Source organism: Pelodiscus sinensis, chromosome 10 (assembly GCF_052426305.1).
Source record: "Pelodiscus sinensis isolate ZL-2025 chromosome 10, ASM5242630v1, whole genome shotgun sequence".
NCBI classification, from domain to species: Eukaryota; Metazoa; Chordata; order Testudines; family Trionychidae; genus Pelodiscus; species Pelodiscus sinensis.
The window spans coordinates 28934874-28961583 of NC_143061.1; the positions used below are offsets into that span (position 1 = coordinate 28934874).

General features: G+C 39.7%; 1 protein-coding gene across 1 annotated transcript in view; it reads right to left on the minus strand.

The window, feature by feature from the left end:
• The window catches only part of MED12L (mediator complex subunit 12L), a 479380-nt gene that overhangs the window by 65985 nt on the left and 386685 nt on the right, over positions 1-26710 (minus strand). Inside the window, exon 46 of the mRNA XM_075937725.2 lies at positions 15019-15135. The gene's annotated coding sequence lies outside the window, so the exon portion shown is untranslated. The remainder of the gene's footprint in view (positions 1-15018; positions 15136-26710) is intronic.

Here is a 26710-nt window from a genome sequence, read left to right on the forward strand (position 1 = left end):
AACAGTCTCTATATGTGAAATACTCCCCTCAGAGAATCATTTCTCTGTGAAATTATACACCATAAATTCCAGACGTTCTGATACAATAAGCATCTTTAATAGTTTGTGAAGTCTGTGGGAGGTCAACACATGAACACAGACACCAAGGTCTCTTCTACTTGCTTGTGTAAATACCATCAAATGAGGTCTGTTCTACAAGTCATCTCCTCCCAAAGTGCTCTGTTCAATGGCATATCACACAACATACTGACATGTCTTCCTTTATTGCATCCTACCCCTTCTTCTTGAGTCAGCCTCTCATCTTTTTTTCCCCTCAGTCTTGGTCTTGTGGACTCTCTTACTGAATTAGTTGGCAGGACAGTGCTTTACCAGCTGAGTCTGCACTCCCTCATTTATTTTATCTGTGTGACTTTCTCTGAGCATGTCTCTAACATACACACTCCCCAAGCGATTGTTCTTGCGTTCCCCTCTCCTCCATCTCAACATTCGTGTATCTGTGGAACAGATCTTTCATTCATGTTTCTTTTTTGTTGCTCAACACTCAGTGCCACACATTAAAATTGAATGGACAACCATTTTATAGTCTTTCCTTTTACTCTTCCTGGTGACTTCCTGTCACAAAGTGCACTACTTATCTCTCTCCATCTGTGCCAGGCATGTATTATCCTCACTCTAATTTAATCCTCCATTTCCTCAGATAATAGAGCCCAAGGTCAAGGAGGAAAAAAGATTAGCCTACAGGAGACAATGGAGCTGACCATAGTTGAGTGTGGTGAGAGGAGCATCATGTTCCAGCATGTTATGTATACAAGCACCAAGAGACACATAATTTGGATGAGGTTTTCTCATAGTTCCTCAGCCTCTATGACTTCAATAGTCCAATCTTGCTATTTCCAAAATGCCATTGGCCACATGTCACACTGTACTATGGCAAATATCAGAGGGGTATCCTTGTTAGTCTGGATCTACAAAAGTGATAAGGAGTCCTGTAGTACCTTACAGACTAACAGATGTATTGGAACATAAGCGTTCGTGGGCAAAGACCCACTTCGTCAGATGCACGTAGTGGAAATATCCAGAGGCAGGTATAAATATGCAGGTCAGAATCAGGCTAGAGATAACAAGGTTAATTCAAGCAGGGAGGATGAGGCCTACTTCTAGCAGCTGATCTGGAGGTGTGAATACGAAGAGAGGAGAAGCTGCTTTTGTAGTTAGCTAGCCATTCACAGTCTTTGTTTAATCCTGAGCTGATGGTGTCAAACTTGCAGATAAACTGTAGTTCAGCAGTAACAGTTTATCTGCAGAGGCAGTTCAACTGTAGCTGAGCTACAGTTCATCTGCAAGTTTGACACCATCAGCTCAGGATTAAACAAAGACTGTGAATGACTAGCTAACTACAAAAGCAGCTTCTCCTCTCTTCCTACTCACACCTCCAGATCAGCTGCTAGAAGTGGGCCTCATCCTCCCTGCTTTGATGCACTCTGATGCCTCTTTTATTACAGTAGTAAGAATGATAAGGTTTCTTGAGATGCTAGGTGCTATCACCTACCTGACATTCATTCTGTTAGCTTATTTATTCTATGCACTGCCAAAGCAACTTGGCTTGATTTAGTTCAAATTTCAGTGAAGTTGTTGGAACAAAACAGTTCTACTAATGCACTTAACATGACAAAACAATAAACCTGTCTTCTTGTAATATGTGACAACACATACCACCTACAATGGATTTAAAGAAGTAATATCACACTAGCCTCAATATTCTCCTAATTTCTCTGCGAGTGTAGGTTATACAAAGGGTCCCAGAAATCCCACTCGGATACTGTTGTTGAAATGGATATTATCTAAATACTAGCCTGTTTTAACTTGGGATTGAAATTCACATAATCAAGTCTACACCTGTGAAATAGTTTTTACCAGGAGCGCCTGTGTTTTTATCTTAGCTGCTTGATTACATTTGCAGACTAATAATAAAGTCCTTGTTTCCAAGTTCATCTGAAAGGAGATTAACAATTGTGCATAAAGCATATGAATTATTGATAGTACTTGTGACTGTACAATGTATATTCAATTGATCTGATGCACATATATTTCCGGAATTACGATAGCAGATCTGCTTCTCAAGTGCAATAAACACTAAATGATCTTTTTCACAAATAAAATAAGCTCTTTCTTCTTCCCATATCTGTGTTTAGATAACTGTTAAATATACTCTGGTATATTCAACAAGAGTAGTAGATAAAACTGGTGTCCTGACCAACTACTCCTCTTCCAACAACAGCAATTCTTATCACCATGCCTGTGTGAACTGTTATTGTGCTGTTAACCTCCACAGTAACTGATCTGTTCAAATCCATGTCATTTGAGAGGCCCTGAGAATGAAAAATTGCAACCAGTTGGAAGACCACATGCACAGATCCAATGGAGCCAGGATCATCCGCCATTAGAGGCACAAGATCCTAATGTGGATGACCTGGCCGGAATCCCTTCCACCATCCTGAATGGAATGATGGGGGTGGGGGAGTGTCCATATTTAGATCCTACTAGAGATTTTCTCCCCTTCTACTTTTAACTACAGGAATAGACAAAGAAGGAAATGGAGATGTCAGCAATATGGGATAATACTGCTCACGTTTCTACCTTCTGGGGGAGTGGGGAATAATTAATCAGTGTTTGGACAGCTCTTTGAAGATGTATAATGCTAAATCATATGATCTTCCTGCGTGTAACATTCAGTTCTTTTCTTCCATTCTCTGACCATCTCACCTCTCCACTAAGACAACACTATAGGAGTTTTAAACAATGAATACCAAAATACTTCAGTGTTTGCCCCACAGATGCTTCCAAAATAGCATTTGGGGGAGGAAATGAGTTGGATCAGAAGGTCCTCACTGGGGCTGAAGGTGGATTTAGCTACTCTAAGCCATCACTGCCCCCACCCCCCTCTTCCCCACATCAACCCAGTCATGAAACTTGCTGGAAAACATGTTACATCTGAACAAGATTGTTGGGGAAATAAATACTAAATACCTCAGCTCTGATCTACTGAGCATTAGCTTATTCACAGTCGATGTGAAACAAGAAATTCGCCCCCCCCCCCTCCCAATACTATTGTTAAGAGCAAATACAGGGTAGTTTTTTATAGTGAGTTCTGTAGGGGGGCAGAATCTCAGCAAGATTCTTTGCTTGGGACATGTCAAACTCAATGGATAACAATCCAAAGTCCAACTGACTGCTCTCTTTCACTTTGTACAATAATTTACACCAATGCAAAATGAGCATTACATTCTATTAAATCAGAATGATTGTAAATTCACTCAGTTTGCACTGATTTAAGTGATTGTACAAGATGAAAAGCGATGGAAAAATCAGGCCTCCAATTTGTAATCAGGTTACTCCTTGGCTACACAGAAAGTGGCATCTGTTTAGTTAAACCTGTGCAAACCCCTAAATAAGACACTTACTTGGTTTGAGAGCAGCTTATTTCTGTTCACTTTAAACCAGACCTTAACAGACTCAACCTAAATCAAAATAAGTCTTGTTTAAACTGAAATGAGAATATCTATGGAGCATTTTGCAAGAATTTAATTAACCAGTTTAAAAATTACATTCTGTCATTGGTATTTGTACCTTTTGACCATTTTAATGGCTCCTTGTTTCTTGTCTAAAATCCTTCAAGAACTATTAGCTTATCTGCCTCATAGTTTTCAGTGAAGCAATATACATTTTGTTTTTTAATCTTTCCACATAAATCAACCCCTTCAGCCCTTTGGCAAAGAGGAGATGCACTGGAAAAATGGAGGGATTTCCCAGGCTTACAGCTTTTACTCTGTACAGTTGTGATGGGAATAGGATTTAATGTTATTTGAGGGGATTGCAAGCTACAGGTTTAGACCTCCTCTTTTATGATTTATTCTTGTGGTTTACTAATGTGTTACATTAATCAGTCAGTTGGGTCATTTCCCCAGCTTCCTTCTGAAGAGGCTCTTTATAGTTCAAGTAAATGAAGCATAAATCAAGATCCGATATGCAAAGTCAACAACAAGCATATGGTCACTGACAAGATGACATATACCAGTGAGGTGAGTAATGATCAGACTACAACTGCTAAAGAAAAATGTTCATTAAATAAATCCTACACAGTATTCAGGCCAAACAATCTCCCCCAAACACTTTGCAGTACCTTAGTTATACTGTTTAATAATAAATTATCTAGTGCAAAAGGAGAAAGCAAGAATTCTAGACAAGCAAAATTTTTCATCTGAAATTTTAAATTCATTCAGGAGGTAGTGACACACTCATATTAGAGTGGGTGACTCATTAAAATATATTTCACTGAAAAAATAAAGATTCGGGTTAATAAACATTTCACAAATTTGTTTCAAATTCACTAAATTTTCTTGGTTGTAACAAGTTCTCAAAATGTTCCCTTTTGACATTTTCTGAACAAAATAATTTGACTAGTTTGAAGCAATGTTGTTTTGAAATGTAGCTCACTTTTACTGAAAAATAAAGAAACATTTTTAAAAGCTCAAAAACTAACTCAAACTATTTTGTTGGAACAGGTTCCATTCCTGTTATGAAGTGGATTAGAACTCCAGATAACAAGGATATAAGCAAGGTAAGCCATTGGAAAAACAGATGCAAAGGCCACTTAGCAAGGATAAACTAGTGGAAAGGCTGCTGATATTGTACATGATATTTTGGAGTTGGGATTTTTTCCAGATATGTTCATTTTTCATCATTAAGAAGATGGAAATATCCTTTTTTCTGCCTGATCTGAGTGTTATATATTTCTTCCACAAAGTCCAATAGTGATCCAGGACACTGTGGTGGCATAGAACATCCCTTTGCTCACTAGCTTGGCTGCCTGGTTTTTGTTCACATGCTTAGGTTCTAATTTTTTGTCATATGTGAGACTGGTAAGGAAAGCGGGTTTAGGGGGGCATTGGGGTTATGTCAGCTCTGTGCCTTGGCTGGGGGACACCAGAAGATTTGGACCAGCAGGACAGGGTGGTGCCCCAGAGAGAAAGAAGGCGAATATCAGTGGCTTTATCAGCACACCAGGAAGCAGCCCCAAGGTGTCTTCTGTTACTGCACCCTGTCATAGTTGGATTTAGTGCATGTGTGCTGCTGGTGATCTGTGGAATAAAGTGAATTACCTCGTGGTCCTTTCTGGGATTAAACTCTAACAAAAACAGAAGCACTATTAAGGCTTTTCTATCTATTTACCAAATTGTTTCCTTTTCTTGACTAAATGATTCTCTACCTTTTATTTAGGTCTTTTTATCTCCTGTGTTGTTCAACCTGCTCTATATTGTCTGCCTATATATTTTCCCAAGGGCTCAACATTTTATCACTTACTAAGGAGGGGTTCTTAACAATACAGTTTGATTTTGAAAGCCTTGCTTAGGTTGAGTGGCACTTACTCATTTCGGTCCATGGGAAAGCTCCCAAGAGTACGTGCTGCTCAGTGACAGAACCAGGCCCTTAAAAATAAATGACCTAAGAAGAGTCAGAAAATTAGGTGAAATCCACAAGGGCAAGGAAATTCAAATGCAAGGCTGAAATGTACCATATGTCCTCTAATACTTAAGCATAAAAGGAGGCATTGTTGGAAAGTAGGTCATGCTCTATTATGATGAAGTATGAAAAAAACACATGGCCCATGTCAGCTTTACCTTTGAATTTCTTTGTTTTTATAGTTTTAAATTAGAGCCTTAATCATTACAATGATGTCACTTGGTGTTTTTATATTTTATGCATGTTGGAATAACAAATATAAAGGAAACTTAAGAAAATAAACTCTTCTGCATGTCTCTGAAATGCTTTGTTTTAGTTGCACTGACAGTTCTGTGCAGTATACAAGGTACCATTGCAAGCTTATGAAACTGTGGGCCTGATTCTCATTTACACTGAAGAGCCCCTTTATATTAAATGTAGTTTACAGCCACTCCAAGTCCACTTTACACTGTCAGATGGTGTAAAGATATCTTAGCATAAATATAAGCAAGATGTCTGTTCTATTCAGGTCATGAAATCTTTGATTAATCAACTATAATACATTCTGGTTCTTCAACTGCAGTTCAATGGAAGTGAACAAGAGAGATTGTTTTGCTATACGCTGTCACATCAGTCCTTAAACAGTTAATGCAAATAACTCACTTTCATACCAGGTTTTAAATTGGAGTTGCATATGCTAACATTTTGTGAAAGATAATTGTTGTGTACGTGCTATGACCATCTTTACTGCATCTGTATCTTGGAAACACTGGCCACATTTTATTCAAATTATTATAAAATATTGTCTTATTAAAGGCAAACTCTTGACTATATTATTTGACTAGAAGAGAAAAAAAGACAGCTGAAACCAATAAAAGCGCATATCCTTTTGATCCTTCCCCTGCCTCCTCAACAAATGACAATAAACTGATTTTTTAAAAACACTTTTTTGACATCTTCCTTATGGTCCAGTTTCTGTCCACAAAGGATTTTTTAAGTTTAATTATGTACCCTTGAAAATAACTGCAATCCCCATTGCAGATGCTAGCTATCACATGCATAGAAATATTTAAAAGATATTTTAATACATTTATAGTTTAAATCATCTTCTATTTTACTACATCAGAATCTTCATTTTGCTCATGAGCTAATCACAATTTTATTTATATTCGATTAGACTGGTGTTGCATAGGTTGAAACCTATTTTTGTTTGTAAAGGAAGACATTTATTAATGTTTTTCCCATTAATTTCATAAACTCACAATCTCACTAAATCCTCTTTATGTGATGTTCATTGATTTGGGTTGAAACCCAATTGTTTCTACCAGGGAACCAATTAAATAAGATAGCAACAAAAAGTAAAGCATTTTCACCCTTCCACTCTATTTTTATGTATTTTTTCTGTCCATCAATGGCAGAATTCATTTTTGTGGGAAAAATAACAGTAAAAAGGAAAGTAGATATTAGGTTTTGTTTTGCCATTTGGTATGCAATTCAAGTTTGCCAAGATACAGTATGAAACTGACCATATATTACTATAACAATGGCAATTAGACCATTTCTTGGGAAATTTATTGTCATGCTTCACCATTTGAATTTCTTCACATCATTTACATTAGGTGATTTTAAGAAAAGTTAACTTTAATCAATACATACAGGAATTTAGGGTCAAATTTGCAAGAGTGCTTAGCTCTTATGGTGACTTTTATGGACAGATTTTCAGAAGGGTTCAGTATTAAATGAGTTAATCTATAGTGAATGTAGAGTTCTTTTAAAAATCTGGCTATTTATTTTGGGATTAAACAGGAACAAAGTTATTTTGCAAATGAGGCTCACACATGGATACTGTTCCACAGATCTTTTTTGCCTCATTCTCACCTTTCTCTTCACTGCAAATTTTACACCTTTTATAAAAAGATGAAATAGTCTCTTATACAAATTCTTGGACCGCCCCACCCTAACCTTTGCGGTCCTGACCTGCAATTTGTAAATGTCTACTTTCTCTACACTGAGTGAAAACCCTGAATCACACATCCCAAAAGCCCAAAACTTGGAAATTCAGATACAGATTTTGATTTAAACACGTGCCCCAATCCTATAGTTAGCATAAATATATTTCTTCACTGTGTGGGCTATGTTGACAAATTACAAATGGTATACTATTGAATGCAAAAAATATATATCCAATAATGAAAACGTTAAGAAATTTTCCTTTTTTAGCTCTTTTCAGAATTCATGTTTGACATTTATCTGAGAACTATGCGGTCTTTTCTGCAACAATGACTAATTTGTAAGGGATAAGGAAAATGGATTTTAGACTCTACTACATAGTTGCTGAGCTCTTCACATTACCTTTGAAGTGCATTCAAAAGCCACAAAAGAATATTTTTGATTATTTCACTATTCCTGCTGATGAGAACATAAGAGCTGCTATACTGGGTAAAACCAAGGTCCATCTTGCCCAGTATCCTGTCTCAGAGTGGCCTGTACCAGAACTTCAGGAGAGTACACACAACATGGAGATTATGGAGTGATTGCCTCCTGTCTTCCACTCTTGGTTTCTGGTAGTCAGAGGTTTGGGGTCTCCCAGACCATAGGTTGTGTCCTGACCATCTTGGTCAACTCTCATTGATAGTCCTGTTCTCCATGAACTGGTCCAGTTCTTTTTGGAATCTAGTTATATTTTTGGCCATTGCAACACCCAATGGCAATCAGTTCCAAACAGTAGCTGACTGAAATGGTGCTTCCTGTTATTTGTATGAAACCTGTGTCATATTAATTTTGACTATTTTCACTATTTTTTGGATTGTGTGAAAAGGTAAATAACACTTATCTATTTTCCCACACCATTCATGATTTTGTGGATTTCTACCATATTTCCTCCCTCTCCCCAGTCATCTCTTTTCTAAACTGAACAGCCCTAATATTTTCAGTCTTTCCACATACAGAAGTCATTCCATAACCTTGATCATCTTTGTTGACCTTCTCTGAACTTTTTCCAGTTCTACTACATTCTTGTTGTGATGTGGCCACCAGAACTAGACACAGTATTCGAGAGTGCATCATGGCACTCTATAGTGATATTTTGATATTTTCTTTCTTATTTTCTACCCCTCTCCTAATAGTTCCTAACATACTATTATAACTACTGCATATTGAGCTGAAGTGTTCAGCAAACTATCCACAATAACTTCCTCGGGTAGTAACAGCTAATTTAGAATGCATAACTGTATACGCTTAGTTGGGGTTAATTTTTCCACTAGCGGTACTTTTGTGTCCATCGACATTGACTTTCATCTGCCATTTTGTTGCCCAGATTTTCAGTTTTGTGAGATCCCTCTGTAACCCCTCACAGTCTGCTTTGGACTTGAATAATTTTGTATCATTTGCAGACTTTGCCTCTTCACTCTCTTTTCCAAATCATTAATGAATACGTTGAATATGTCTCAGTCCAGATGCTTGGAGAATCCAGATGCTCTCCTCTCTTCCCAGTGGAAATTGACTGATTATTCTTACCCTTTGTCTATTGGTGCATTTTGCCCATGTTTGTATATGAAAACAAACTTAGAGAATTAAGACCCTTTGAGAAGTTGGTTGTTGGTATCTTGTTTATAACATTTGGAATGGGACACTGAATGGCTCCTTAGCAGGGTTTGAACATGAGAACTTAGGCAGCAATGCACAGTCCTCTCCCACTTGAGCTAAAGGAATAACTCTATTAGCTAGCAGCAGAAGTAGGCCATTATCTAGTGAAACCACCACTAGAGAGAAGCGTGATACTTAATTTGCTAAAGAGTTATATCTAAAGAATGTTTATATGTACAATGGCTCAATTATCTGTGTTATAACAAATAGCACATCTTCATACTAGTGTAGCATCATCTGCATTACGAATCCAAAAAGGTATAACGGGAACTATTTTTATTACAAAGCTAAAACTGCAATCTTCCTCAAATGCCACTACTAGGCTCAGATTTTTGTCATACAACAAGAGAATTTCACGAATACCACAGGAGAACACATCTATACATTAATTAACCAATATGTCCCCCCTACACACAAACACACTTTTTTCTCTTTAAGATTCCTTAGTGATTCGCTAGACTCTAGTACATGTTTATCCATGACACCGAGAAGAAACATTGCAGGCATGTCATATTTAATTTCTCTCTGAAAAGAACTCTTTCTGGCAATGACTATGGTTCAACACCAGTTAGCACTCAGTTCTCATGAGTAACATCTCAAGTAAGTAAAAGTGACACCACATACCATCTGAAATGTTACAAAGAGATGAGAAGAATCAATACTGATGTCAGTTTGTTGTAAGTTCCACATCAAAAAGAGAGTATTTCACCTTGACTAGTGCTAATATTCTGCCCGGAGACAAAGCTGTGTCAGTTTAAGTTGCTCTCTGAGATACGATGTTAGCTGGTAAGCATATCATATTACATTAGAACTAAAAAAGGACCTGTTATACTTATTTAAATGTGACACATCTAAAACACAGAGATTTTGTGATAGTCGATACAAGAAGGTCATGTATATTTTACATGTATCATAGGCTGGAGTATACTGAGAGGGCTTCATTTTCCTCTTTCACCTTTTTTTATGTTTGCGGAGTTCCACTGAAGCCAATGGAGATAATTCTAAAGTATATCAGGATCAGAGAAAAAGGACTGAGCCTAATAAATTAAAAGTGCACTATCAGCTTAATCCTGCACCACTGGAGTTAATGGACGTTTTACCTCTGACTTCAATGGGAGCAGGATTCAGTTCTAAATGAATGATGACCATAATATTTTGGCCTTAGCAAGACAAATGGAATCTAGTTTTCCCTTTTTTTCTATGGTTAGTTATTTTGTTTTTCTTATAGTAGCAACAACAAATTTTAATGCTTTATCAATATGGAATAATTTACAAAGTTCAGTAATAGGTCATCAATGTTCAGGCTAATTTTAAATACTTGTAAATTGAGCATGAGAAATAAAAGCACGATATTTGTTCTTATCACCTTCAAGTGCAAGAGAATCATCATAAAATGTAAGAAAATCCCTCCCAAAACTGAAAAATGAAGAAAATAATCTTTAAAATAATCTCTGGTGTTAATAAAAGTATTAAAAATTAAGAAAAACTCACTTCATAAATATAGAGCATAGGCTTTTCTTCACTATTATCTTGGCACAAGGCTGAAGTTGGTTCCTAGTTTCTTATTAAAAAGCCAAATCATGTTCTTTAAATGTCTCCAGTTTACATGTAATTTGTTTAGAAATGTCACCAAAATAAACTGAATTTTATAACAATATATGTTCAAGCAAAACCACAGTCCCACAAGGTGAAATTTCAAAAAGTAACAGATATTTAATTATATATAAATACCCTATATTATGAATATCACATTACATGTTGCATGCCAAAGAATTCCCCACAGGATTTTCAGAGACTATACACAGAGACTATTTTACTCACCCAATGCAGCCACCTCAGTCTGTGCACCTTTCTAATCCCTTATTTTGATACCTACATACATTTGAGGGTCAGAAGAAATATTTATGATCCTTTAGTCCAACCTCCCCCCCCCCTTTTTTTTTTTTGATAAAAGAAACAGATTGATCTGCTCTTACTATAAGGCATGTTTCCCAGACCTTGAATCATTCTGGTAACTCTTTTCTGAACCCTTGCCAATTATTCAACACTCTTTTGAAGTGCGGACAGCATAACTGGATGCAGTGTTCTAGGAATGATTTCACTAATGCCACATACAGAATGGTACCAACTCCCTGCATCTACTTGATATTCTTTTTGATGCCTCCAAAGATCATGTTTGCCCTCTTAGCTGTAGTATCACACTGGCAACTCATGTTCAGTCGATTATCTATCACGACCTCTAAGTCCTTTTCACAATGACTTGCCTCTCACAGGTCTTCAGAAACACCTGGGCTGAAACAGAAATACTGGTTCACTAGGAAAAATGAGGAGCCAGACTCTGGGTCCTCCTAGAATGGGCGTGACCTTGAGCAGAAGGCGCAGGATGGGGCCTAGTCTCCCCAGTCAGCCCTTCTATACTGTCCCGACCACATGGCCAGGCCTTCTGGAAGAAATTTAAAATGGCCCAGAGCTCTGGACACTCCTGCGGCTGCAGCCCCAAGCCTTTTTAAATTGCTAGGCCTTTGACACGCCTGCCCATCGGTGGTCCTCAGAAACCCTAGACAACTAACTCCATGTGCCACTGGCTATAGTCAGGAATAGCCTTTGAGCAATAGCCTGGCACACAATTTTCACATGATATTTTACAAAAATTGGAAGGGAAATCCAACAGTAAAGGCCTAATCCAAATCCCTCTGAGGACAGTCATGCACGAGAAGAAAAGCTGAGACTCTCCATAGCTAATTTTGCATGAATGAAATTGGTCTGTACTGATCTAGATCTGAGAAAAGAGTTACACTGCAGAGCCCACCAAACATAGACTTGCTGTTCACTACATATTTCATTCTATGGATTCACTGTCATCTTCAAGACTCTCTGATAACCCAGGAGTAGCTATAGCCATTACTAGTATGTTTTCTATGCAAATGTCATACAAAAGAATCTAGAGTTTCAAAAACAGGATTATTATCCTGATAATTCCTACAAGGTAGAAAATATTGAGACACCTATCCTAAAATTCATTTAAAAAACTATGGTCAATATAATAAATATAATTTAAAAAATCTGAGAATAAAAATGAATTGCCAAGGCAGAATAAGATTTCATTACAGTGAGTGCTCTTACTAGTTGAATGAACTTATTAGGGTACTGTACTTCTTTTTCTAACAAACCTTAAGTACATTTAAAACATTGCTGAAACCAGCAATAGCTCTAAAACTGGAATAAACTTTTCCAGTGTAGCCACTGCATATGTTCCTGTAAAAACACCAACTTGACTAAGAAGACTGATTGTAGCATAGCAATCTGAATCATGTTTTTTGGAAGTAATACAGCATTACACAGACATTTACAAAGAGGAAGTTCACAAATTTTTCCTTATTGAAACCAGAGCGATACACTGTTTGACTAAAGGGGCTGTGAAATTTTCAGTCTTAAACTGTAATTTGCATTTGTTTAAAATATTAAAGTAAATTAAGAGGATCAATAAATGAGCAGATCCAAAACATAATGGGTTACGTCTGTCTCTAGTATATCTGCACTCAAATCAATGGCATTCTATCAAGGATGTCTTTTTGAATTTTATTTAAATATTTTTTTTTCTTTTTGTGGTTATTTATACTGGAGCCTGCTTTCTGTCAAAAACAGCAGAACTATAACCGCTCCCGGTTCCCGAGGGGCTGAAATGCAATTCCTAATCATGTTTGTTTCATTCATTCAATTTTTACTGACCAAAGCCTGCAGTTCTTACTTGGACAAAATCCCCACCAAGCACAATGGATGATTTGCTTCAGTAAGGAGTAATTTTTTTAATTGCACGATTCTAGCTAATGTGTTTATTTTGAACAACAGAGATATTTTGTCTTAACATTAAGTTTTAGATGCCTATAATCTCTAGCTTTCCAATGAGACATATCTGAAGTCATAATACATTTATGTATATGTGCTGTACAAATATTTCTCAGTATACTCCTGTTCATCTGAAAACCAATTACCCAAATCTTCATATGATCCAAATCATTTCCTTGTCCCTGTCCCCAAAACCAGCTTCATGTGTGCAACGTCTTAAGTAAGGTATCCTGCCCATTTGCTGGGAGTGACACCTCTGCCATCCATACACAGCTGCTTGTATGGACGTCCCCTCCCCTGCCCACTGTGCTATCCCTGCACCTTCGCCAGGAAGTTGCTGTTCACCTGGTCAGTGTCATAGCTCTAACTAACCCTGATGGATCCACACTTGAGTGACCTGCTCTTTTTTCAACATGGCCTCTGTCCTGCTTCCTGGTTGGCCCACTGGTGTCACTGCTGGGGCACATCAAGCTGAGCAGACACAATAGGAGCCCAGGTGCTAGCAAGTTTGCTGCTTTGTTCTCACTGTTCATGTTTAGTGACAACAGCAAAGTCTATACCCTGCTCTACTGTTTCTGACTGCAAAGGAAAGCGCTTGACGGACCTGAGAGAAGAGTCTGTCCTCTCGAATATCGAAACTCCTGACTATCTCAATACAATCTGCGTCCACCATGCTATTTGGGTAAACAGGAGCATACTGTACACTTTGTATTGGCACAAACAAATCATATAAAGAAGGTACTGTACTGTTATTATTAAAATCTGTTTGACCTTTGTACTTCCACTGAAGTGTTTAAGTCACTTCTGAAAATGGAATTTAGACTTCTAAGTCACATGCGTGCTTTTGGAATTTTTTACCCCAAATAAACATGGTTAACGATAATGGACTTCCTCACTGGCTAGAGCCATTTGATCATCAAGTCTGGTGCCCTATGTCCACCAGTGACAAGACAGTAAATCCATAATGCACCCATCATCTAATGTACAAAACTGGGGGGGGGAGGGGAGATAAATACCCATTATCCCTTCTGTCCTCAGCATGACATTGGGAGTTCATTATCTACCATGACCCTGAATATTTTTCTGAATCACTGCTTCCAAGGAAAGCACCTCCTCCTCCTATTCTGAATGCCTGGCCTCTATAAGTTGTTACCTTGTACACTAGTGTATGAGGTTACATCTCCACTTGTTGCACTAGAGATCAATCTGGTGTTTGATTTAGTGGGTCTACTAGACACCTGTTAAAATGAATGCCGAGGGTGTTCCCAGTCAGTGTCAGCACTCCTTGCAGTTGTTAGGAGTAAGGGAAGTCGATAGGAGTGTTTGCTTCCATTGACCTCCCACTGTGGGGATGGTACCAAGCTCGGCTTATGGTAAGTTGAGTCCAACTATGTTATTTACATAGCTGGAGTTGTGTCCCTTAAGGCAGCTTTCTAGGTCTAGTATAGACTTAACCTGAGTTGATCGCCCTTTTCACTTTTCCAGCTTCAGTAGGTACATTTGTTAGCAATGATGAAACTATCCATGTCTTTTACATTTTTCAATTACAGCATCTGAGCCACATAATGTCTCATATTTTAAATAGATTATTACTTTATCCACCCAGAATAATTAAAGGATCTGGCTACATATATGGCTCTCAGTGTTAATGGTTTTATTAAATGAGTCATGGATTTTTTCCCCTCCTTAAATTCAGAAAACCCATATATTTAGAATATAGAGGACATAAGGTGGGTCTTGTTAGTCTCAAGTTAGAAGCATCCTCTTTAATGTTTTTTTTGCCAGATATCTATCACTGACCTGCCTTCTTCCATCCAATTCAGCATCTCACGTCATCTCTCCGATTTTTCTTCTTGGATGTTCTTGTCATCTGGGATAGGTCAAATAATTGTTTTCAAGGGTTGGCTAACACTTAGTTGAGAAGCCATCACAAATAGTTTATGAAATTTCTATTGATTGCCCAGAGTCCAACTATATTTCATATCCAAATCCTAAAGATAGTTAGCACTAAACTGAAGACTCATTTACCTCACTTTGATTTACAGAAAAAGCTTCATTTGGATGCCAGAATTCTTCACTGCACTCACAGTAGTGGACTGCCGTATTTGCTTTAGAAAAACTGAAAAGAATCTCTCAGTGATTCTCCTAAAAGTCAAAAGAAATGGTTGCATTAATTTTAATTTGAAATATACAAGCATCAAAGCAAAATTCCCTTCATGCTTTCCCAAGCATTACCTGTTTTCTTAACTCCCTTTGATATTGTAGACATTGTGAATGCATGGCTTTTCAGATACAGAGAGCTAAATATCAAAGTGAAATATGTGAAATATCCCATTGAAATGTGAAATACCAGCATAGTTCCAGTTCCTACATTATTCTGCATTGATAATTTTTAACTACACACCAGTCAGAGTCAGTCATTTAAGATTTTATTTAGTGTACATAGAGTTGGATTAAAACAATCTGAGGTCCTAGGCCAGGGGTGGGGAATCTCAGGCTAGCCTGGATCAGGTTGCCCAAAGCTCAGAGCCACCCCCAGCATTGGGGAGCTTGTGCTGCTCCACTGCAGTGCTGCAGCACACAAAATCTGCTAAGCTGGGTCGCCCTAGACTCTGGTGGGCAATGGGAATGTGGGGAGTGTCTTTCTCCTCAGTTGGGGACCACACCAATGAGAGGGGTTTGTTTTTTGGGGGTTTGGTCCTCCCTTTCTCTCCAGGGTGTGGAACGGGGGCTATGAAGAAGTACCGGCTCTGATTAAAATTAATAAGTATGCTTTTCAGATCAGAATCAGGCAAAGAATATAGTGATACAAATGTATCTAATACAGGGGTAAACAATTTTTGATGGGGGACCGCTCCAAGAATTTGGTAAGTATTCAAGGGCCACACTTTTCTATAATCTTAATAGAGGGGGTGTGAGGATTGAAATGGAAATTGCATGCAGTAGAGAGGTCTGGGTAAGGGATTAGGGTGAAAGAGGGGTTGGGGGACTCTGGCAGCGAGGTATGGGTGCAGGAAAGGATTCTGACATGGAGAAGGGGTGTAGGAGGAGGTGCAGGATTTGGGAAGGAGTTGTGACCTGGGCAAGGGTGAAGAGGATTTGGGTTGTATGACTTGGGACTGAAAGGGATGGTGATCTGGTGCGGGAGGGGGGTGCAGAGGGTTTAGGTTGTGACCTGGGACAGGAGGAGGATGCCAGGTGCAGACGCTGGCCAGGAGTTGTTTACTTTAAGTGGCACCCGACCAGCAGCCCAGCAGGAATTTCAGGCAGATTCCCTGCTTTCCATGCCCCCACACACCACTCCAACCAGCCAGCTGCTGGGGCCAGGCCAGTGTGTACATCACTATGCGGTGCACCCTTTCGGGAGAGAACAGTGGCTCTCTGTGTGTTGCACACACCTGTAAATCCTGCCCCTGCAGCTCCCATTGGCAGGAATCCAGCCAATGGGAGCTGTGAGGATTGTGCTGGAGGCAGGGGCAGTGTGCAGACATGCCCCAATGGGCATGCAGTGCAGAGACACACATGTTGCATTTGGGGGCACAACAGGCAAGGAGTCCTGCTGAGCAGGATATTGGCAGCCCAGAGTATCATGTTGGGCTGCTTCTGAATATTTGGCCATGGGCTATATTTTGCTGACCCCTGATATAACACAATGGCGTGATGTCTCTTTAAAAGTAAACATTGTCTCCTTTATGTCCTCTAAACAAATGTGATCAACTGTACATTTGATTTTGCATTGAAGCTTTAAGACACAAGCCCATCACTAATTTAAACTGGTATTTACCAAAGTCTTGAATGAAAGAGCTGAATATATACATGAACAGCTACAAATGCACCAGCTCCTGACGCGTTTGTATCCAGCCAGCTCCTTTATACTAATCTCCGTTCATGCCATACCAGGAACTCAGGGCATTCTGACTCAGTCATAGTAAATGTCAATGAGGTAACAAAACCTTGCTACTTTAAAGAAACGCCTACCAATTTTATTCAGCAAATCTATCTTGAGATGTGAAAATCTAAATATACATAGTGATAGAGAACAATAATCTCACCTTGCAAATCTCTTTATGCAAAATCATCCTCTAGAGAACTATAATGATAACTACTGACAGAGCAATGAGCCGTCTGTGCTGGTTTGTTAACTGTGAGTCAGTGAAATGGAAAATCTTAATTAGAAAGAGCAAGGAAAAGCAAAACCAGGATACATAACTATGACAAATTAATATGGATGATAATGTGCAATAAAGGATTTAGCATTGTTATATGCACATAGATAGTATTATTCTTTGCAGAAGTCTTAAGCTTGTTTATCATTAACTCCCTGAATGAAAGCTACAATATACTGGAAATAAATGAGCTTCAGCATCTTACATGGTACTTCCATTCATTTCAGCCAAAGAATCCTAGAAATACTGGAATGCTGTTGTAATCCAAGAGTTGCTGGGTATTTTTCTTTATATTTCGCCTCAACTTACAGCTAGTTTCTGCATCTATTGAAATAAAAGGGAAAGCTTCATTTCTGTCCCTGTTCTATTTTACAGAACAAATTTAAGCTGTGGCTACATTATATCTTAAGTTGACATAAGCTACACCGCTCAGGGATATGAATTAGTTCCCTTCTGAGCATCAAAACATATATTGACTTCAGTGCAGATGTGGACAGCTCTGTGTGGGTGCATGTGCAGTGCCAGTCTGGGGCACACAGTTCCCAGAGGGAGCAACAGAGGGTGCTCTGGCTCACAGGACCTGGGGGCCTGCCATACTCCTGACACCAGGGTGGGACACCCTCGTGCCACAAGCCACCACTAGAAGACTGGGGACATAGACACACAGACACACACACACACACACACACCCTCAGCATGCTGCACATGGCACACGGGCATGCCTGCACTCTCAGGGAAGCATCCACTCCCAGGGCCAGTACAGTGAGGCGCAGGAGTGTTTGCCACTCACACACACCTCCGCCACAACATTCTGTCCTCCTTTCCTCCAGCAGGCAGGGATACACATCCTCTCCCTGCGGGGCACCACCACTGCCGGTCCCAGTGTACACGTGGCATGGAGGGAAGCCCAGCCACCCCATGGCCCCCCTCCGGCCTGTAGGATCCTGGTCTGGCCAGCACCTTTACATACCTGCTTGGACCCAGGATGGGGCGGGAGAGGGTAATGAGGGTCCTCCTTTGGACATATTGGTCTCTGCAGGCAGGAGCCCATTGGCTAGAGTGCACATCACCTTCGTTTGAGCCAAGAACTTGGCTCGCAGATGAAGACTAGGCTTCAGGCATAGTGTTTCCTGGGATGACTGACTGTTTCTGTTTATTCTCCACAGCCGGAGCAGCTGTGAGGGGAGGGGATGGTCAACACCACCTGGGGCAGCCTCCCAAACCTGAGGGACCCGCAGGTGCCAGTGTCACATGGATGAGTTCCAGAGGGAGCACCTCGTGGCACTCTGATCCTTGGAGCTGACCCTGGAGTGCAGACTTGAGAAAGACATCTACCTGCAGCGAGACACCGGGTGGGAGATGCTGAATCAGGGCCGCACCATGTGCACAGCCGTGTAATCCCTCGTCACCAGCATGCTGCCTGCGCCTGCTCCTCCCCCAACACCCCTCCAATGGCTGCCAAGGCCTCTGCACCCATTGCAGTGGGATCACCAGAGCAAGGTACCACTCCCAGCACCAACCCTGAGCCTCTTCTCATCCCCCCACCAAGGTTCTAGGTTCTCATCCCCCCTACTTCCCCATTCCCCCTCTCCCAGGTTTTTCCCCCAGTCCCTCCCCGGTTATTTTGACCCCCAAATAAAAAAAGCCATGGAGTTTATTTTTTATGGTCTCAGCAGGGGAAGAGGGGAAGGATGTGGGAGGAAAGACGGAGGGAGGTGATACTCAGGCCCCAGGGGGGAGAGGCCCAGGGGACCTTGAGAGAAACTCTCCCTCTGGGTATCCCAGATGCACACAACCTCTTGATGGCAGCCTTGTGTGGCTACTTGAAGTCCCTTCCTATAGGGTCCGCCTCTGCCCCACACACCCTGGCAAGAATGCCTCCCCCTTCCACTCACAAATATTGTGAAGGACACAATATGCAGCCACCACGTGATATGTGAGATGTTCCACTCTGATGTCCAGCTGGGTAAGGAGGCATCTGAACCGTGCCTTGAGATGCCCAAAGGCACCCTCAACAACCATGAGAGCACTGCTGAGCTTGGCCCCGATGGTTGAGCTCACCACAGCAAACTGGTTTCCAACAGATCGGTAGCTGTCCAATGTGGCGAGCTTCCAGAGGAGGATGGTGGATCACTTCTGGAGGGAGATAGCAAGTCTCACATGAGTGTCCTGTCACCTGAAGGCAGGGGTGAGTCATTCACAGAGCTCCAGAAAGGTGTCCTTCCTCATTTGAAAATTGTGGAGACGCTGATGCTCGTCCCACCACTCCATGACTAGCCGGTTCCACCAGTCGGCATTGGTGTCCAGACACCAGAAACGGCGGTGCACGGTGTGCAGGGGAGGATGGGCGGGATCCAGCAGCATGAGCTGTGCATCTAGAGAGATGAGTAGGGTCTCCAAAATGATCAGAGGGTTGAGTTCCTGCAGGGTCTGGGAGGCAACCTACTGAACTGCTGCATGAGGCATAGCACAAGCTGCAGTAGCTGTCAACTGCCCAGAAGCAGCTCCGGCTCCATAGTTGTATTGCAGAGGTGTCCACAAGGGCAACCACAGCAGGCAAAAGAAAAGGCTTTGCTGTCCCTTGATGAGGTAGGCAAAGGAAAAAAGCCTGGGACACTGCTATACAGGGGAATCCCTTTAAGCAAAAGCCTCAGATAGCCTCAGGCAGCAACCATGGGAAGTGAGTGCTGTCCTGATGCCCTGCCTGAAACGGTTTTGGGTGGTCTTAAATGTGATTTAGAGTTCAATCAGTGTGGATGATCTATTTCAAAATAGCTCAGTGCTATTTCCATGAACTTTTGGTGTATAGACACGCTATTCAAAGTAAGCTATTTGTGATTATTGCTTCCGGAATATTTTATTCCAAACTAAATGTGCAGTGTAGACATAGACTTAGTGACCTACATACAGCATAACTAGAAGATTGCGTAAAGCTGTAGGATAAAGATTAACATTGAAAACTCTTTGAGGCAGGGCTTTTTTTTTTTTTTTTTTTGTTAAGTCTTTGTACAATGAGGTCCTGGCCCCTTGAATAGGGGTCCTAGGAGCTATGCTAAACCAAATAAATAATAACTATTTTAGGATATAGTGAGGTATTCCTATAATAGGCCAACAAATATCTGTTTTGTAATACCAGTACTTGATGTACAATTAGTATGTGTTTTCAATGTGTTATACCATCCATTTTATCTCTTTATAGGGCACTCATCACTACTTTAAGTAAGTACTATTTTCAGAGGCCTTTCTTTGAATGTTCTTTATAATTTCCATATACACTGGTATACCTGAGGGTATTTCCAGGGGTTATTTTTAGAGAAGATTATTTACTGCACAGCATGGTGGATGATATTTATTGCTTAGATATAAATCTGCAACTTCCTGTAAACCCTTATGGATCAAATTCAATGTAATGTTTGTTTTTAAACCTTCTCTCTTGAGCACTACATAATCAGTACACAGGGGAGTTGGGGATAAACTAATGATACCTCTGTATGCTCTGTTCCCTTATTATTTTTAGCACCTTTATGGCAGGTAAAGGGATAAAAATCTTAGAATATTTAAATAATGGATGTACTTTAAGTCAAGTACAAGAAGAACTAAAACAAATTATTCTATAAATCATCTTGGCTCATTTTCCATTTCTTCTAGGAGAGAGAAGAGAACTAATGACAGTCTATTGTAGGTAGTTTCAGAACAGTATTAACATCAAGCAATGTTGCCTCTAACCTTTTCCATCCATGTGTGGATTTTTTCCATCCATGTGTGGAATACATTTTTGTAGTGCACCAAGACATGTATGAATATAAACCACCAGCAGTACAAAAAAAAATCCTATCTGCAGGTACGCTCGGCTAACTCGCTGGGCAGCATCTAAATCTCTCCAGAAAGGCCACAGTTTACAGGGAACATTGTCATCAAGCCTTTCAGAAATATATAGCTTATGAGAGAACACACAAAAGACCACCTATACCACTACTAAAATAAACATCTTAAAGAGTGGTGTCTCTGTCTAAAGCTACTAAATAGTAAATAACTATAAAATAGCTATTAGTTCAACTACAAGGCTTTACTTTTCAACTTGAGTTCAATGGGACCTTTTACCTAAGGCTATGTCTAGACTGCAAGCCTCTTTCAAAAGAGGCTCTTTCGAAAGATACTTTCGAAAGAGCCTCTTTCGAAAGAGAGCGTCTAGACTGCACGTGGAACTTTCGAAAAAGCAAGCCGCTTTTTCGAAAGAAAGCACCCAGTGAGTCTGGATGCTCTCTTTCTAAAAAGCCTGTTTGCTTTCAAGAACGCCTTTTTTCGAAAGAGCACTTTCGAAAAAAGGCGTTCTTCCTCGTGGAATTAGGTTTACCGCCGTCGAAAGAAAAGCCGCATTCTTTCGATTTAATTTCGAAAGAACGTGGCTGCAGTCTAGACGCAGGTGAAGTTTTTTCGAAAAAACCCCTGAGTCTGGACACAGCCTATGTAAAGATCTAAGGCAGGGGTGGGCAAGATAGAGTTAGCAGACTGGATCTGGCCCCCTAAACCACCCCTGTCCAAAACAGCTGGCTGTTCTCTCTAGGCACCGCACACCCCTGAGAGGGTGGGGATGGTGGGCAGACTTTATGCACTCCCCTGCCCCTAGTCCAATCAGGATCTGAAGACAGGGGAACACTCAGTTTCCTCCTTTCATCAGGGGTGGACCGCACCTAGAGGGAACAGCCCTCTTCTGCCCAAGGACCCACCTCTTTGGAGTGGCCTGTGGCTACTTCCAAAATTCATGAAGTAGTCCCCTTCAGAAATTATTGTCCACCCTGATCTAAGGTCTAGAACCCAGGAAAAATGGTCTTGTAGCTAAGGTATTAAATTAAATTAAACTGGAGCACATATGCAATTCCTCGGACTGCCACAGACTTCCTGTGTGTCTTTAGGCACATCGGTTAGGAACTTATCCTGCAAAAATGAATGCACATGCTTAAATCTAAATGAGTGAGTAGTCCCATTGGCTTCAGTGAATTACTCACATGCATAAGTGCCTGTCTGTGCCTTAATTTCTCACCTACAAAATGGGGATGAGAATATTTCCTCTCCCCCTTTTGTCTAGTTTGTCCGTTTAAACTTCAAAGTGGTTTTTAGTATGTGTTTGTATAACATATAGCACAATGAGAAACTGAGCTTGATTGCTACATCTATATTACAAATAAATAATAATAAATAACCTATAACAGGCTTCTAAGCAAATGACACTACGTGTAGTGGAGGGCAGAATAATAGGCCATATAAGTTGTGCTTATTTGGAAAAACATGCTATTCAAATATGCTTTGCAACTGGATGTTTTTAAATTGAGGTAGCAGCAAAGAACACAGCCTTGCTTCTGTGCATTATTTATGTTTTCAAATTATATAAATTGCATGGAACTGCTTTCTTCAGTGGTATGGTGAGGTTGGTGTTCCTATTTGTGGAAAATTAGGGTTGAATCACCTAAATAAATGTGCAAATTTTGCACTACAGAACTTTAGTTACATTTTGGTACATACTGTATACAGTACTTTTTTGCTAGATAGACTCAGTATTCCCGTTGAGAATGTTTTGTTCACTCATTCTTTCCTTGTTTTTTTCTTTTTTTTTTAGTACTGCTGAGTTCACCTTGATCCAGTCAATCCTGCCAAAATACTTCCATTAAAAAAAATTCCCTTGTTTCTCTCTCCAGTAACGAATTCAGTCCAAAGCAACATCTTTCCATATCATACGTGGGCCAGGATTTGTTGGCGAAAAAGAGAAATCAGCATGGGTTTGTCTAGCCATTATATTATTTGTAAGGGCAGCCCCATTAAATCACAACCACACTACAGTGTAAAATATTCCACATGTTTTTCAACAACCTTCTTAGAGGGAGAACTTTGTATTTTTTGTAATTTAATATTGTGCTTTGGAGATGCATAGTAAGAAATGGGATTTAATTACAGCAAATATAGTGTATAGGTAGGTGAATGCTTCTTTTCTTAAGCTTTAACTGCATACTTTGTATTATTATAAAAAAGAAAATTACAAATTGTGAAGTGTGCCTTAAGAAAAACGCAGTCTTGTTTCCAACACAAATTATGCTGGCTGGTGAAAAAATCATTCCTACCATTTCTTTTAGGTCACATTTTCACCCACAAGAACAACAAAATGTGTCACTCCAAAATCCTCAGTCATTTAGCAGAGCAAAATCATTCATGGGAGTACTTCGTTTGTTTCTTTTCAGACTGAATTTAGTACTTACAAAAGGTGCCTGATTGATAGTGTTGAAGTCTTCTATTTATCTACCAAAGAGGAACAGGATTTATTTAGCAAAGAGGAACAATTCCATGTCCACTCAATGCTTGGTCTGGCTGTTGAGACTGATGGGGGAAAAGCCAATTAATACAACTGGTACTCTCTTGTAGGAATTGGACTAAGATCTATACAGTTCACAAAGGGCACATCTACACAGCAGGACTAAACTCAAAATAAGCTATGCAACTTGAGCTACGCTAATTGCATAGCGTAAGTCGAAATAGCTCATTTCGACTTTTGGCTCTGTCTACACAGCAGTTATTTCAAGATAGAGCACTCTTCCCCCGATTTCCCTTATTCCTCATACAATAAGAGTTACAGGAGTCAGAGTAAGCAGTTCTCCAGCTTGACATTATGTCAAAATAACTGCTTGTGTGTATATGCAGACTATGTTATTCCAAAATAACGATGCAGTGTAGATATAGCCAGACACAGCACTGAAAAAATATTGACTTCTACTGGGTGTTTACCTAGGAGAGACTTCTATTAGTGACTTGGGTGTAAAAGGCAATGTATTTCATTACTAATTTCCTGAGCATCTACAGACCATTAGAGAAAGATTTACTACACTGCTACAATATTAGTTTTGGAAATCATGAAAACTTTTTTAAAGTCAGCTAAACTGTTCTGAATAAGGAAGCATTGAGAGTTACATAAAGATTTATATCAAAATGCTCATTTGTTTTCTTATGAAACCATCTTGATTTTTTTTAGAAATCTCAACATTTCTTTAAGCTTTACCTTGTATATACTGTTGACACTATTCAGTCTCAGTGTTTTCAATGAAGACACACAGCAGGACTTCCTCATCCCTCTAGTAGTTAAAGTTTGAGGCATTAGAGCATACTTCTCACTCATAAAATTAGGCCAATTAAATTAAATAGTTTAAGAGAGTCAACCACTGCTGAAATTTATAACCACTCCAGCAAGCAAGGATGAAAACCTTCCAAGATTACATGTGTCAGAATTCAGGGCACTTGTTTTGTTTAGTTGGTTTGCTATCCTTTCCCATTATGTCCTTTATTGGTCTTAACTAAAACTGATAGTAACTCTAAAGAGATTTTAATTGACATAAAATGAAACATTTTTTTCAAATCTATAATAGGGAGTTCTTATGGCCACCTTTTCTTAAATAGATTGAGAAGCATTCTTAGGGCAATCCTAGAAAGACCCCTCCCGTGTCAGTGAACAATTTTAATACAGTTTGCTTGTAATTCTATCACATACATTTGATATAGATCATTCTGCAATGCCAGCAGCAATGCTGCTGCATTGTTTTTTGCATATAGTGATGGTAGTATGTATTTTTTTTCAGTAAAAAGTAAATGAGCCATTGTCCATTGGACAGGACATTGGAGTGAGACTCAGAAGATCTGCATTCTGCTCCTGATTCTACCACTGGTGTGCTGGGCAACCTGAAGTAAGTAAGTATTTCAGAGCAACTGTGTAGGAAAAGCTATGGTGATACTCTTCGAGATAAGCTTACTGGATCTTTCTTAAGTTGTGTATCAGCACTGATTTAAACTTCATAAACATTCATTTTTGTTTTGACAGTAGCACCATGTTCAGGTCCATCTTCATTATCTTCAATTTACTTGGACATCCCTAATTTCACTCCTTTATTATTGTTATTACCATGGCCCATTTTTACCTGCCAGCATGTAATACTGTCATGAAGATACAGTGCATGCTCCTGCTGATGAAAAGTTGACATAAAATATTTTATTAGATTTTAGTTTGGAGGAGTTTAGGTCCAGAGAAATTTTAATTTTTGTAAATCAGCAAGCTCCCAAAATAGTAGGCTTTGCACTTAGCTGTATTTAAAAGCACTTGAATGGAAATAAGTAGCAAAACAGACATTTAAGTCATTTTACAACATCTGTAGATAATTATTCCAACATTTGTTAATTCCTTTGACTGCGTATTTCATTTTTAGTATTCATCTTGTTGAAAGGATCTGGAAGTTAAAATATTATTTTATAAATAATTTATGTATTTTCTTTGCTTAAAGAGTACTTTAATATAATAGTCAGTATATCATTTTCAAAACTTCTTGTTGCTGTAGAGCAGGGGTGGGCAATAAGTGACTCATGGGGCTGAGGTGCTTTGCCATGGTTATCCCCAGTGGTCCACTAGGCTATTTATGTGCGCATCTGCAGGTACGGCCGCCCACAGCTCCCGTTGGCCATGGATCACCATTCCTGGCCAATGAAAGTTGTAGGAAGTGGTGCAGACTGGAACACCACTTCCCATAACTCCCATTGTCCCAGAATGGTGATTGGCCTCCAACAGGAACAGTGAGAGGCTATATCTGAGAATGCAGCCCACTAGGGGATAGCCCTGGGGAACCACATCCAACTCGTGTGATGTTTATTGCCCACAACTGATATAGAAGGGGGCAATATGTCTGGAAGATTTAATGATGTCAAATCTACAATGACAAAGATGTTTGTGTTTCTTCCTTACATAATGGGACATGTAGTCCAGACCAGGATCTTAGCCCATAAGGGTAAACCAGTGCCTGGTGGCTCAGACAGTCATAGATTAATGTCAACCTAGCCTAATATGTTTCAATTTTCCTAACGGAAAATGCAAATATTTGGCAAAAACTGACATTTTTTCTAAGGAAATTTTTCATTTTGTGGAAATTACATTTCCCAGTGAAAAAATTCTGATGGAAAAATCTCTGCCAGAAAGCTATTCAAAGTCCTATGTAAAGTAAGTTGGTGAACATAGTCTATTTACAAATAGACAAGAATCTACATCATATTACAAAACCCCTATAATTGACACTAATTGGAAAGCTCAACAAAGCAGCTGAGGTCTTGGCAGACAAGGAGCTTGAGGTATTATATCAACCCTAGAAATCAACATTGATGCACATTGGCAGGCTAGTCTATGAAAGGCTTGTACTGATACTTCCTATGATTTACCTGTTCTTTAAACAATTCAGCACCATTTACAGGGTATGAACAACCACTGGTTCCCTCCTATGTCACCTCTCATCCTGCAGTGGCCCTTTCTCCCATGCCCATTTTCTTTTTCACTTAGTTAATCACAGTTCCTTTGTGACCTTTCCCAACTGATGGCAAGAGTAATGGTCACTTCTGTTTAAGTGGGCAGTGTCCTTGGTTAGCTATGGATGTGAATGTCCTGATTAAGAGTCAGTGCAGACAGACCAAGATACTGCCCATTGACACAGAAACAGCGGGGCCAACAGAATTGCTGGGACCGTAGGCAAGGTTGGAGGAGG